The sequence below is a fragment of the Bos indicus x Bos taurus genome, chromosome X, assembly GCF_003369695.1.
Source record: "Bos indicus x Bos taurus breed Angus x Brahman F1 hybrid chromosome X, Bos_hybrid_MaternalHap_v2.0, whole genome shotgun sequence".
In the NCBI taxonomy this organism is placed as follows: Eukaryota; Metazoa; Chordata; class Mammalia; order Artiodactyla; family Bovidae; genus Bos; species Bos indicus x Bos taurus.
In genome coordinates this window covers 47958188-47970371 of record NC_040105.1, presented here as the reverse complement: position 1 = coordinate 47970371, position 12184 = coordinate 47958188, and the positions used below count along the sequence as shown (strand labels likewise).

General features: G+C 39.7%; 1 pseudogene; it reads right to left on the bottom strand.

The window, feature by feature from the left end:
- Nucleotides 1-351: 351 nt before the first annotated feature.
- LOC113888035 lies at nt 352-2043 on the bottom strand (annotated as a pseudogene).
- Between the last annotated feature and the right edge of the window lie 10141 nt (nt 2044-12184).

Below are 12184 nucleotides of genomic sequence, written 5' to 3'. Positions count from 1 at the left end.
CATTGATCACCGAGGAAGGCTTTTTTAAAATCTCTCTTTGCTATTCTCTGGAATAGCAAAGCCACCATCTCAGAATATTCTAAACTGGATACTGCATTTGTCAGCATGTGGCACCAGGGGACAGGGAAAATAGGGTAGTTGAGGTTGTTAAAGGAGAATTCTAAAACAGTTTAGGCAATCATATGCCTTTATAGTGACTTGTGGCATTTGCAGAGTGATTGACACATGGCTTGCTTTAGAAGCATCAAAACAAGGGGGCATGTATATTTTGGAGCCTTTTGTAGTTGTTGTTCTTGTCATTTGGTAGCCATCTGGTGGTGCTTCATACTGAATGTGGGAAAGATGCTGCACTCAATTGAACTCAAAAATAAATTCTTTTGTTTGAAGGTTGACTGTTGGATCAAAGTTGTAAGTAACTCCTTGTGTTGCTTCACAATGAATCTAGGATTTTCATCAATATCGTTGCCGGAGAAATACTGATCTATGATTTCCAATGCTAAATATATGTCTTCATTTTCATATTGGTGTAAAACTTCTCCAAACCACTGCTTTCTTTATTACTTCAGCTATCATGCTTGCTTCATCACTAGCCATTATAGACCATCTAAAACCACTAGAACAACTTGAGAATCTTTTACTGAAAGTAAATTAGATAATGGTGGTATTGTGCTGTACAAAGTACTCAACTTGATATTTTTTGCCACTTATCATTAAGTTGCTAATTGCCCCCAAAGCTCCCTTTTGTGTTCCAAAGTCCCCCTTAGCAAGCTGATAAATAATCATAGGATTAATCCAACATCTATTACAGCTTGAACTTGTTGCTGGTTGCCTGCTGTAATGTTGGAAAGGAATCACACTGCTTCCTTATTTATCTTCTTCTTTGGATGTGATAAGAAATTTGGGAAGTGTGACAGGACATTGCAGTTGAGAACAACCTGGGTCTGCTCGTTGGCACCTGTCACTGTGTTGCCAACTGCTCTCAGTGCTGCTGTTTGAACTTTCATTTCCTGATGGCTCAGAAGGGACAAAAGAAATGGCACAGCCCTTGAATCAATAACCATCTGTATCTGCTCTTTAATTCCATCTATCAGATGTGACAGCACCCAAACAGTATTCACAAGAGTGTTCATGTCCATATGATATATTAAGACACACAATGCTGGCAAAATCTCCAGACTGTCTCCATAGGTGATGGAATCGGTCCTTATTTCTGCAGAGACTGAAAATAATCCATGAGACATTCCAAAAGAGGGCAATAAGAATGGAGGGACTGATAAAAGACAGAATAATTTTGACAACTCTCAGTGAACATGACATAATCTCTACTCTGAGGATCATCACCTGCAATATTCCCCAAAGCCCATACTGCTTGCTTACAAACATTCTGATGTGGCTGAAAGGAGAAGTCTTAGAAAAAGAGGTACAGTATTAAACTGTATAATAGTTTGAGTCTATGCAGAACTTCCTGATGCTATATTAGTTAACACTTATACAGCTTCAAACTGTAATGAAGGATTATCATCCCTTTCTAGACACTTCACTAGAATTGGTAAAATCCAAGGTTTTATTAGATCATCACCTGGTGGATTTCTGTCACTGGATAAAAGTTTTCTTGCAGCCTGTATAGCACTCAACTGGGCCACTGGGTATTTATCACTTGTAGCATTCTGCATTATAGTTTCTAGTATTATATTGTGTGCTTTAAAATCAGAATCAGCATCTGAATCTTCTAAATTTTTTCTTGGGGAACATTTCTTTTTTCAGTAATTGTTCATCTCTTTTGTTCTTTTGCAGTTGAACAGTCATTTCATTTCTGTATCTTCACATTGTCTCCACATCGAGGCTCTTATTCTTAAAGCTCTTGATGAGGTGGTTCTCCAAGCTGGGGTTCTCAGCCATGGCTGTATGCTGGTTCCAGCTGCAGCTGTGGCACAGCAGTAGTGGAGGCAGTGAGTCTCAGTAAGGGAGGGGGAGGTGGAAGGCGAGAGGGGAAGAGAGGGAAAGGGGGAGAGGAGCGCATATTACTTTATGCTGACAAGCACTGGTAGCAGTCTTAGAGTGGTAAAAGCTCATGCTCCCACTGTGGGATCCTGGTCTCTGGTTAGAGGGAGCAGATAATACTTTATTTGCAAAGTATTATATGTGTCTGTTCTAAGTTTTCTGAGCTCTACTTGAAGGACTAATGCAAGCAACTTGTCTCTATTTTGCCTAACTTAGAATTCAGATAACACTAAGTTTCACCACAGGCTTAGCATAAACCTGACTAAGTGTTAGATTGCCCCAGCACAAAACCAATCTGTAAGGACTGAGAGAAGTGTTTAGGGTTTGGTTTTGTTTTGAAAGAGGCTGCTTTTTCTTTTTTCTTCTTCTTTTTAAAAATATTTATTGAGCTGCATTAGGTCTTTGTTGCAGCACACAGGATCTTCCATGTGTCATGCAGGAACTTTTGGTGTGGTATATGGACTCTGTAAGTTGTGACATGTACAGGCTCAGTATTTGTAGCATGCAAACTTAGTTTCTTTATGGCATGTGGAATTTTAGTTCCCTGACGAGTGATTGAACCCACGTCTCCTGCATTGTAAGGCATATTCTATTTTTTAAAATATTTATTTATTTATTGGCTGTGCTGGCTCTTTGTTGTTGCTCGTGGGCTTTCTTTAGTTGTGGCAAGCATGGGCTTCTCATTGCAGTGATGTTGAGCCCTGCAGAGCACAGGCTCTAGGCATACATGCTTCAATAGTTGTGGCACACAGGCTTAGTTTACCGAGGCATGTAGGATCTCCTTGGACCAGGGTTTGAACCAGTATCTCCTGCATTGCAAGGTGGATTCTTAACCACTGGACCACCAGGAGAATCCTCAGGGTGCTTTTCTTTTATCATTGGCATTTAATTTTGTTTTTAGCTCCTAGCATTCAAGGAAATCTGTCAAAACACTAGTAAAACCAGAGCTAAAGGAATAGAGACTGCAGAGACCATTCATGACAAGGAATACAATCTTTTCAAAAATAACTTTGAGTAATCACTGAACATATGGATTACTCCAGCCTTCCAACAAAGGCTACAACAACACAGTAAACCCTGAGAAAGATTGTTAGAGTTACCATATTACAACAATCAAATGTTCAGTTTTTAACAACAACAAAATGACAGGATGTACAAAGCAATGGGAAAGTATGGCCTATTCAAAAGAATAAAATTGATGGACAGAAATGAAGTTAAGATATGAGACTTATTAAACAAAGACTTCAACACAGCTATATTAAATATGATCAAAATGCTAAAGGAAAACATGGAGAAAAAAAACTAAAGAGAATCAGGAAGAAAATGTAATCAAAATGTTTTGAACATCAATAAACAAATTATTAAAAAGAACTAAATAGAAATTCTGGAGTTAAAAAGCAGAGAAACTGAAAAACAATTCAACTGAGGGATTCAATAGCATATTTAATCATGGAGAAATAAGAGTCAGTGAATTAAAGGTAGACCAATTGAAATTTATAAATTGTGAAATTTATAAAGTGGAAAGAAAAAATGATAATGAAAAGTGAACAGAACTGAAGGGACCTGAAGTAAATCAAGCAACCAACACACACACTATGGGAATCTTAGAGGGAGAAATGAGAAACGAAGGGAAAGAAAGAATACTGGAAGAAATAGTGTTCAAAAACTTCCCAAATCTAATGAAAGACATAAGTTTACAAATCAAGAACCTTGACAAAGTCCAACTACAGTAAATTCAAAGATATACACAGTTTTCTTTCACATCGGGGCTACTTCTTAAAAGAAGTAGCACAAAGGAATGACTTCAAAAGGGGGAATTTACCCAGTTGAGAATGGGGAATCTTCCCCCAGCACATGCACATGACACACCCATTGCACTGCAGCCTGCAAAAACACAGGTTTGATCCCTGGTCCAAGAAGATCCAACCTCCCACGAAACAACTAAGCCTGTGCACCACAACTGTTGAGTCTGTGCTCTAGAACCTGGGAGCCACAACTACTGAAGCCTGCACACTGGAGAGTTCATTCTCCACAACAAGAAAAGCCACCACAAGGAGAAGCCCACACACTGCAAGGAGAGTCCCCTCCACTTGCTGCAACTAGAGAGAAGCCCATGCAGCAAAAAGGACCGAGCACAGCCAAAAAAACCAGGACAATCCTTCATATACAGACTGCGTCACATGGACTCTTCCTTTTTTACTCCATTCAACCAGCTTAGAAGGGTTTCAAGAACAGTATTTATAAATTTCCAGAGATCAAGCCCTGAGCTTTTGGAGCAGGAGCACTGACTCCAAGACCTTAGACTACCAGAGAACTAACCCTAGGGGGTATCAAATAGTGAGAAATCATACAAAGTAAATCACTTGAACAAGATCTGGGATCACCAGACCAGTAGCAACCTGTGCACTATGACTCATCTAAACAACAAACAAAACAAAAATACAAACCCAGTCATCAGCAGACAGGATTACCACCTCACTCAGCCTTGCTCATCAGAGGAAACACACACACATAAACAAACAAAAAACTCTGCACAAATCTCACCCTATACAATGCTTACACAAACCACTGGACCAAACTTAGGAGGGCAGAAGCCAAAAGGAAAAAAGAATTCAACCTTGAAGCCTGGGAAAAGGAGATCTCAAACAAAATAATTACAAAAAAAAAAAAAAACCAACAACTGAAAAGGCAGAGAAATACTAAACAAATGAAGGAACAAACTAGAAACATAGAAGTCCAAATAAATGAAGAGGAAATAGGTAAATTACCTGAAAAAGAATTAAGAATAATGATAGCAAAGATGATCAAAAACCTTGAAAACAAAATGGAGAAAATGCAAGAATCAATTAACAAAGACCTAGAACAACTAAAGAACAGACATACAGAGATAAGCAACACAATTACTGAAACTGAAAACACTCTAGAAGGAATCAATAGCAGACTATCTGAAGCAGAAGAATGAATCAGTGAGCTGGAAGACAAAATGTTGGAAATGACTTCTGAAGAGAAGAATAAAGAATGAAAAGAACTGAGGCTAGTCTCAGAGACTTCTGGGACAATATCAAACACAACAACATTCAAATTACAGAGGTCCCTTAGAAGAAGAGTGCCAGGCTGCGACAGCACAGGAACAGCCAGGAGGAGCTAGCCCACGGCCGAGGCCAGGGGCCATGGCTGGGAGGAGCAATCCCCACCTCCAAGGAGTGGTGGCTGTGTGGGCTCAGGAGGGCCTAGAGGAGCTATCCCACGTTTAAGGTCAGAAGGGATGGCTGTGAGGAATTGCCCCTCGTCCAAGGTAAAGAGCAGTGGCTGCACTTTGCTGGAGCAGCTGTAAAGAGATACTCCACATCCAAGGTAAGAGAAACCCAAGCAAGACAGTAGGTGTTGCAAGAGAGCATCAGAGGGCAGACACACTGAAACCATACTCACAGAAAATTAGTCAATCTAATCACACTAGGACCACAGCCTTGTCTAACTCAATGAAACTAAGCCATGCCTGTGGGGCAACCCAAGATGGGCGGGTCATGGTGGAGAGATCTGACAGAATGTGGTCCACTGGAGAAGGGAATGGCAAACCACTTCAGTATTCTTGCCTTGAGAACCCCATGAACAGTATGAAAAGGCAAAATGATAGGATACTGAAAGAGGAACTCCCTAGGTCAGTAGGTGCCCAATATGCTACTGGAGATCAGTGGAGAAATAACTCCAAAGAATGAAGGGATGGAGCCAAAGCAAAAACAGTGCCCAGTTGTGGATGTGACTAGAGATAAAAGCAAGGTCCAATGCTGTAAAGAACAATATTGCATAGGAATCTGGAATGTCAGGTCCATGAATCAAGGCAAATTGGAAGTGGTCAAACAGGAGATGGCAAGAGTGAACATTGACATTCTAGGAATGAGCGAACTAAAATGGACTGGAACGGGTGAATTTAACTCAGATGACCAATATATCTACTACCACGGTCAGGAATCCCATAAAAGAAATGGAGTAGCCATCATGGTCAACAAAAGTGTCTGAAATACAGTACTTGGATGCAATCTCAAAATCGACAGAATGACCTCTGTTCGTTTCCAAGGCAAACCATTCAATATCACAGTAATTCAAGTCTATGCCCCAACAGTAACACTGAAGAAGCTGAAGTTGAATGGTTCTATGAAGACCTACAAGACCTTTTAGAACTAACACCCAAAAAAGAATGTCCTTTTCATTATAGGGGACTAGAATGCAAAAGTAGGAAGTCAAGAAACACCTGGAGTAACAGGCAAATTTGGCCTTGGAATATGGAATGAAGCAGGACAAAGACTAATAGAGTTTTGCCAAGAAAATGCACTGGTCATAGCAAACACCCTCTTCCAACAACACAAGAGAAGACTCTACACATGGGCATCACCAGATGGTCAACACCGAAATCAGATTGATTATATTCTTTGCAGCCAAAGATGGAGAAGCACTAGATAGTCAACAAAAACAAGATCAGGAGCTGACTGCGGCTCAGATCATGAAGTCCTTATTGCCAAATTGAGATGTAAATTGAAGAAAGTAGGGAAAACCACTAGACCATTCAGGTATGACCTAAATCAAATCCCTTATGATTATACAGTGGAAGTGAGAAATATATTTAAGGGCCTAGATCTGATAGACAGAGTGCCTGGTGAGCTATGGGTGGAGGTTCGTGACATTCTACAGGAGACAGGGATGAAGACCATCCCCATGGAAAAGAAATGCAAAAAAGTAAAATGGCTGTCGGGGAAGGCCTTACAAATAGCTGTGAAAAGAAGTGAAAAGCAAAGGAGAAAAGGAAAGATATAAGCATCTGAATGCAGAGTTCCAAAGAATAGCAAGAAGAGAAAAGAAAACCTTCCTCAGCAATCAATGCAAAGAAATAGAGAACAACAACAGAATGGGAAAGACTAGCGATCTCTTCAAGAAAATTAGAGATACCAAGGGAACATTTGATGCAAAGATGGGCTCGATAAAGGACAGAAATGGTGTGGACCTAACAGAAGCAGAAGATATTAAGAAGAGGTGGCAAGAAAACACAGAACAACTGTACGTAAAAGATCTTCATGACCCAGATAATCATGATGGTATGATCAGTCACCTAGAGCCAGACATCCTGGAATGTGAAGTCATGTGGCCCTTAGGAAGCAACACTACGAACAAAGCTAGTGGAGGTGATGGAATTCCAGTTGAGCTATTTCAAATCCTGAAAGATGATGCTGTGAAAGTGCTGCACTCAATAGGACAGCAAATTTGGAAAACTCAGCAGTGGCCACAGGACTGGAAAAGGTCAGTTTTCATACCAATCCCAAAGAAAGGCAATGACAAAGAATGCTCAATCTACCATACAATTGCACTCATCTCACACACTAGTAAAGTAATGCTCAAAATTCTCCAAGCTAGGCTTCAGCAATATGTGAGCCATGAACTTCCAGATGTTCAAGCTGGTTTTAGAAGAGGCAGAGGAACCGGAGATCAAAGTGCCAACATCCGTTGGATCATTGAAAAAGCAAGAGAGTTCCACAAAAAACATCTATTTCTGCTTTATTGACTATGCCTAGCCTTTGACTGTGTGGATCACAATAAACTATGAAAAGTTCTGAAAGAGATGGGAATACCAGACTACCTGACCTGCCTCTTGAGAAACCTGTATGCAGATCAGGAAGCAACAGTTAAAACTGGACATGGAACAACAGACTGGCTCCAAATAGGAAAAGGAGTACATCAAGACCGTATATTGTAACCCTGCTTATTTAACTTATATACAGAGTGCATCATGAGAAACGCTGGGCTGGAAGAAGCACAAGCTGGAATGAAGATTGCCAGGAGAAATATCAATAACCTCAGATATGCAAATGACACCACCCTTATGGCAGAAAGTGAAGAGGACCTAAAAGCCTCTTGATGAAAGTCAAAGAGGAGAGTGAAAAAGTTGGCTTAAAGCTCAACATTCAGAAAACAAAGATCACGGCAACTGGTCCCATCACTTCATGGGAAATAGATGGGGAAATAGTGGAAACAGTGTCAGACTTTATTTTGGGGGGCTCCAAAATCACTACAGATGGTGACTGCAGCCATGAAATTAAAAGATGCCTGCTCCTTGGAAGGAAAGTTATGACCAAACTAGATTGCATATTGAAAAGCAGAGACATTACTTTGCCAACAAATGTCTGTCTAGTCAAGGCTATGGTTTTTCCAGTGCTCATGTATGGATGTGAGAGTTGGACTGTGAAGAAAGCTGAGCACCGAATAATTGATGGTTTTGAACTGTGGTGTTGGAGAAGACTCTTGAGACTCCCTCGGACTGCAAGGAGATCCAACCAGTCCATTCTGAAGGAGATCAGCTCTGGGATTTCTTTGGAAGGGATGACGCTAAAGCTGAAACTCCAGTACTTTGGCCACCTCATGCGAAGCTTTGACTCATTGGAAAAGACCCTGATGCTGGGAGGGATTGGGGGCAGGAGGAGAAGGGGATGACAGAGGATGAGATGGCTGGATGGCATCACTGACTCGATGGATGTGAGTCTGAGTGAACTCTGGGTGTTGGTAATGGACAGGGAGGCCTGGTGTACTGTGATTCATGGGGTCACATAGAGTCGGACATGACTGAGAGACTGAACTGAACTGAGACTGACTTTTGTTGACAAAGTAATGTCTCTGTTTTTGAATATGCTATCTCGGTTGGGCATAACTTTCCTTCCAAGGAGTAAGCATCTTTTAATTTCATGGCTGCAGTCACCATCTGTAGTGATTTTAGAGCCCCCAAAAATAAATTCTGACACTGTTTCTACTGTTTCCCCATCTATTTCCCATGAAGTGATGGGACCAGATGCCATGACCTTAGTTTTCTGAATGTTGAGCTTTAAGACAACTTTTTCACTCTCCTCTTTCAATTTCATCAAGAGGCTTTTTAGTTCCTCTTCACTTTCTGCCATAAGGGTGGTGTCATCTGCATATCTGAGCTTATTGATGTTTCTCCCAGCAATCTTGATTCCAGCTTGTGCTTCTTCCAGCCCAGCGTTTCTCATGATGTACTCTGCATAAAATTTAAATAAGCAGGGTGAAAATATACAGCCTTGACGTATTCCTTTTCCTATTTGGAACCAGTCTGTTGTTCCATTTCCAGTTCTAACTATTGCTTCCTGACCTGCATACAGGTTTCTCAAGAGGCAGGTCAGGTGGTTTGGTATTATTCCCATCTCTTTCAGAATTTTCCACAGGTTATTGTGATCCACACAGTCAAAGGCTTTGGCATAGTCAATAAAGCAGAAGTAGATGTTTTTCTGGAACTTTTTTCCTTTTTTTGATGATCCAACGGATGTTGGCAATTTGATCTCTGGTTCCTCTGCCTTTCCTAAAACCAGCTTGAACATCTGGAAGTTTACAGTTCACGTATTGCTGAAGCCTGGCTTGGAGAATTTTGAGCATTACTTTACTAGCGTGTGAGATGAGTGCAATGTGCATTAGTTTCAGCTTTCTTTGGGATTGGAATGAAAACTGACCTTTTCCAGTCCTGTGGCCAGTGCTGAGTTTCCAAATTTGCTGGCATATTGAGTGCAGCACTTTCACAGCATCATCTTTCAGGATTTGAAATAACTCAACTGGAATTCCATCACCTCCACTAGCTTTGTTCGTAGTGATGCTTTCTATGGCCTACTTGACTTCACATTCCAGGATGTCTGGCTCTAGATGAGTAATCACACCATCGTGATTATCTGGGTCGTGAAGATCTTTTATGTACAGTTCTTCTGTTTATTCTTGTCATCTCTTCTTACTATCTTCTGCTTCTGTTAGGTCCATACCATTTCTGTCCTTTATCGAGCCCATCTTTGCATCAAATGTTCCCTTGGTATCTCTAATTTTCTTGAAGAAATCTCTAGTCTTTACCATTCTGTTGTTGTACTCTATTTCTTTGCGTTGATCGCTGATTGCAGTAAGGCTTTCTTAACTCTCCTTTCTATTCTTTGGAACTCTGCATTCACATGGAAATATCTTTCCTTTTCTCCTTTGCTTTTCACTTCTCTTCTTTTCACAGCTATTTGTAAGGCTTCCCCAGACAGCCGTTTTGCTTTTTGCATTTCTTTTCCATGGGGATGGTCTTCATCCCTGTCTCCTGTAGAATGTAATGAACCTCCACCCATAGCTCACCAGGCACTCTGTCTATCAGATCTAGTCCCTTAAATCTATTTTTCACTTCCACTGTACAATCATAAGGGATTTGATTTAGGTCATACCTGAATGGTCTAGTGGTTTTCCCTTCTTTCTTCAATTTACATCTCAATTTGGCAATAAGAACTTCATGATATGAGCCGCAGTCAGCTCCTGGTCTTGTTTTTGTTGACTATCTAGTGCTTCTCCATCTTTGGCTGCAAAGAATATAATCAATCTGATTTCGGTATTGACCTTCTGGTGATGTTCATGTGTAGAGTCTTCTCTTGTGTTGTTGGAAGAGGGTGTTTGCTATGACCAGTGCATTCTCTTGGCAAAAGTCTATTAGCCTTTGCCCTGCTTCATTCCGTATTCCAAGGCCAAATTTGCCTGTTACTCCAGGTGTTTCTTGACTTCCTACATTTGCATTCTAGTCCCCTATAATGAAAATGACATCTTTTTTGGGTGTTAGTTCTAAAAGGTCTTGGAGGTCTTCATAGAATCGTTCAACTTCAACTTCTTCAGCATTACTGGTTGGGGGATTGGATCCCCATGATATTGAATGGTTTGCCTTGGAAACAAACAGAGATCATTCTGTCATTTTTGAGATTGCATCCAAGTACTGTATTTCAGATTCTTTTGTTGACCATGATGGCTACTCCATTTCTTCTACGGTATTCCTCCCCACAGTAGTGGATATAATGGTCATTTGAGTTAAGTTCACTCATTCCAGTCCATTTTAGTTCACTGATTCCTAGAAGATCGACGTTCACTCTTGCCATCCCCTGTTTGACCACTTCCAATTTGCCTTGATTCATGGACCTAACATTCCAGGTTCCTATGCAATATTGGTCTTTGTAGCATTGGACCTTGCTTCTATCACAAGTCACATCCACAACTGGGCAATATTTTTGCACATATATATGTATATAAAACATTCCATCAAAAAGCAATAGAATGCACATTCTTTACAAGCATGGGACATTCTCATGTTAGATTACATGTTAGGCCACAAAAACTCCTTGGCAAATTAAGAAAATTGAATGCTTTCAGGCATCTTTTCTGACTACAACACTATGAGACTAGAAATCAACTACAAGGAAAAAAATGCAAACAACAATGACAACAAACAGACAGATACTAAACAAGATACCACTAAGCAACCAATGTATCACTAAAGTAATCAAAGAATAAATAAAAAAAAAAATACTTGGAAGCAAATGAAAAAGAAAACACAATGATCCAAAATCTATGGGATGCAAGAAAAACAGTTCTACTAGGGAAGATTAAGTTATACAAACTTACCTCAGGAAACAAGAAAAATCTCAAATTAACAATCTAACCTTATATCTAAAGGAACTAGACGAACACACAAAACCTAAAGTTAGTAGAAGGAAAGAAATCATAAAGATCAGAGCAGAAAGAAATGAAATAGAGGATATTAAAACATTTTAAAAATCATTTCATGCAAATTAATTGAAGACTTAAGTGCAAGACCAGAAACCATAAAAGTCCGAGATGAAAACATGGACAGAATGTTCTTTGACAAAAACTGTAGCAATATTGTTTGAATCTATCTCTTAAGGCAAAGAAATCAAACACAAAAATAAACAAATGGAACTGAATTGAACGTAAAAGCTTTTGCATAGCAAAGGAAACCATTGACAAAGTGAAAAGACAGCTCATTGAATGGGAGAAAATATATGCAAATGATATGACCAACAAGGGACTGATATATAAAATAAATTTATAGCTAATACAACTCTATGTCAAAAAAAAAACTCAGCTGCAAATAGGAAACATTAGAACAAATGCTGCTGGGTTAATAAATTGCTTCATTCATTAAAAAAAAAAAAGAAAGAAATGGGCAGAAGACCAGAATAGACATTTTTCTTTTCTTAATCTTTATTAAAATATAGTTGATTTATAATGTATTAGTTTCAGGTGTACTACAAAGTTACTCAGTCATATATATGTATGTGTGTGTGTGTGTGTGTGTGTGTGTGTGTGTGTGTGTGTGTGTATAAAATATTCC